Genomic DNA, 3,530 nt, shown 5'->3' with positions numbered 1-3,530 from the left:
GGGAGCACATGTATACCTGTGATGGATTCATTTTGATATTTGGCAAAACTAATACAATTATGTAAAGTTTAAAAATAAAATAAAATTAAAAAAAAATAAATAAAAGTAAAATATTTTGGTAACTCAAAATGCATATTAGCTGTTTTAATATTAAATATAATTAATAAAACATTTAATATATTGTTTAAAACAATATAGTTACATCTAATAGAGTTTTAAAGTTTAAGATACATGAGAGCAAGAAGATATTAGTTCAGAGAAATTTATGAGCTAGTGTGATAAAATTGAGGTAATGTGGAACTAATGTGGTCTAATAATATTCATTTTATTAGATCTTGATAAGATAGCAATATATGATATAATCTAGAATCTTCTACTATAATGATAAAAGAATGAGTTAGCATATGGGTAATAGAAGGACAATGGAATGATTAAATATATATATGTATCTCAAGTGATAAACACTGCAGAATATAGAAACATGCAGAAACATAATATAGAACATAAATATAGAAACATAAAATATGCAGAATATAGAATAAGCAGTAAAATGGTTTATTTAAGTCTGAAAATGTCAAAAGACAGTTTGATATAAGTGGATTTCATGTTTAATTAACAGGTGATAATTATCAGGCATAAAGAAAATAATTTAAATGCTGATAATAGAAATATATAAAATGAAGAGTATTTGAATCAAATACTATGCAAATACTAACCAAAATAAATTAATGGAGCTGTTAATAAGTTAAATTTAAGGTGAAAAGACAGAGAAAATTTTCATGATAATAAAATGCTTAATTAGTCATGAAAATATGGCAAATTTTAATTTGTAGTCACACAATATAACATCAAAACAGAAATAGTAAAATTTGACACAAGTACAAAAATAGAAATACGGAATTATAATGGGAGATTTTAATATACATTTCTTAGTACTTAATCGGAGAAGGCAATGGCACCTCACTCCAGTACTCTTGCCTGGAAAATCCCATGGATGGAGGAGCCTGGAAGGCTGCAGTCCATGGGGTCTCTGAGGGTTGGACATGACTAGGCGACTTCACTTTCACTTTTCACCTTCATGCATTGGAGAAGGAAATGGCAACCCACTCCAGTGTTCTTGCCTGGAGAATCCCAGGGACGGGGCAACCTGGTAGGCTGCCGTCTATGGGGTCACACAGAGTCGGACACGACTGAAGTGACTTAGCATAGCATAGCAGTACTTAATAGCACTATCTGACCAAAAATGAGTGAGAAGATTTGAACTCTTTGATAACCGAACTTGATATATTTATCTGTAGAAGACTACTCCCAATTGTAGAAGGAACATTTTTTAAAGTACACATGGCACATTAATAAAACTTCACCACTAAGCAAATGTTGACAGAGTTATAGGATTTAGATTCATTCTGATCACAAAATAATTTAGATTCATTCTGATCACAAAATAGTGGAAATAAGCTTGATAGTCCTAACAAAATATAATTTGAAAATCATATGTTAAGAAAGGTAAAGCTTTTAAATAAATAATCCATAGATCAAAGAAACAAATCATAATGTTAGCTAGGAAATATTTTATACTAAATTTTAAGGAATCTACGATATAACCAAAATACTAAAGAGAAAAACAGCAATTATTGCTTTGAATACGTGAAAAAAGGGTGAACTCTTTCTGAGAATGGAGAGAAGAGAGAGAGCTTGGAAAAGAAATAGTTAACATCAGTAAGGAATGAAGGATATAACTACAGATACTAAGGGCTTCCCTTGAGGTTCAGCTGTTAACACAGGTTCAACCCCTGGGTTGGGAAGATCCTCCTAGAGAAGGAAACGGCTACCCACACCAGTATTCTGGGCTGGAGAATTCCATGGACTGTATAGTCCATGGGGTTGCACAGAGTCAGACACAACTAAGCTTCACACAGTTATTAAACCACCACAGATACTCTAGGGAATGGGTAAGGAGTCAGGAGTAAGGAGTCTACCTGCAATGCAGGAGACCTAGGTTCAGTCCCTGTGTTGATAAGATCCCCTGGAGAAGGGAGTGGCAACCCACTCCAGTATTCTTGCCTGGAGAATTCCATTAGCATAGGAGCCTGGCAGGCTATGGTCCATGGGATTGCAAAGAGTCGGTCATGACTGAGTGACTGACACAAGTACTCCAGTATTTTAAGAAATTGAAAAAAGCATTGTGAACAACTAATGCCAATAACTGTTTTAAAAGTAAATAGAAAGTGTTACAGCTCTTTTAGAATTTGTCTAGGAGGTTTTATGATCCTCACCAGAAAACCCCCATGGGAAAAAAATAAATAAAAATTAAACAGGAAAAAATTCTTATGAGAATTAAAATATAGTTTACTAACAATGACACATAGATAAAGGTATATTCTAATTAGCTATATTATATGTTAAAGAAATAGAATCTGCACTGTAAAACTTACCACCAGTAATGAATTCAGGCTAAGGTGCTACACTGAGGAATGCTGCCAAATGGAAGAAATAATTTCCATCTTATGGTAAAGTTTTCCAGAGAATATGAACAAAAGGGGACAACGTTCTAAATCCTTTCCAATGAACATTCAGGGTTGACTTCCTTTAGAATTGACTGGCTTGATCTCCTTGAAGTCCAAGGACTTCTTAAGCGTCTTTTCCACCACTGCGATTGGAGGGAAACATTGGAAAAAAATGTAAGTATTTTACTAGTATGTACATAGATGCAAAAGTCAATGAAACATTAGTAAATTAAATCCATCAATAAATAAAATGAATAATACACCACAAAAATTGTCTTATTCAAGGACTGTTAAGTTGTATTTGATAAAGCGTATCCACAAAATCTTACAAAAAACAATTACTCTGAATGTTGAAGAAAAAAATTTTTAAGAGCTAAACATTTACTTTTTATTTAATTTTAATTTATTCTTTTAATTGAAGGATAATTGCTTTACAGAATTTTGTTGTTTTCTGTCAAACATCAACATGAATCAGCCATAGGTGTACATATGTCCCCTCCCTCTTGAACCTCGCTCCCAACTCCTTCCCCATCCCACCACTCTAGGTTGATACAGAGCCCCTGTTTGAGTTCCCTGAGAAATACAGCAAATCCCCATTGGTTATCTATTTTACATATGGTAATATAATTTTCCATGTTACTCTCTCCATACATCTCACCCTCTCCTCCCCTCTCCCCATTTTGAAAACCATCCCATCAAGATTAGGAATCAGACATGGAAGTCCATTATCATTATTTCTGTTTGATACTCTATTAGAGGACCTAGCCGGTTTGATAATAAAGTGTTAGTCACTCAGTCCTGTCTGACTCTTTGTGACCCCATGAACTGTAGTAGCCCACGAGGCTTCTCTGCCCATGGAATTCTCCAGGCAAGAATACCAGAGTGGGTTGCCATTTCCTTCTCCAGGGGATCCTTCTGACTCAGGGATAAAACTGGCATCTCCTCCACTTCAGGAAAATTCTTTACTGCCTAATAATAAAGACAATTTTAAAATAAAAAGTACCGGGATTAATAATGACAGAA

General features: G+C 34.0%; 1 non-coding gene across 1 annotated transcript; it reads left to right on the top strand.

The window, feature by feature from the left end:
- Positions 1-2,226: 2,226 nt before the first annotated feature.
- Positions 2,227-2,288, top strand: LOC113899511. The gene has a single exon (XR_003512921.1). It is a non-coding gene; the product is annotated as a U7 small nuclear RNA (small nuclear RNA).
- Positions 2,289-3,530: the final 1,242 nt, after the last annotated feature.

This window comes from Bos indicus x Bos taurus, chromosome 1, assembly GCF_003369695.1.
Source record: "Bos indicus x Bos taurus breed Angus x Brahman F1 hybrid chromosome 1, Bos_hybrid_MaternalHap_v2.0, whole genome shotgun sequence".
NCBI classification, from domain to species: Eukaryota; Metazoa; Chordata; class Mammalia; order Artiodactyla; family Bovidae; genus Bos; species Bos indicus x Bos taurus.
This window is presented reverse-complemented; position numbering and strand designations above follow the sequence as displayed.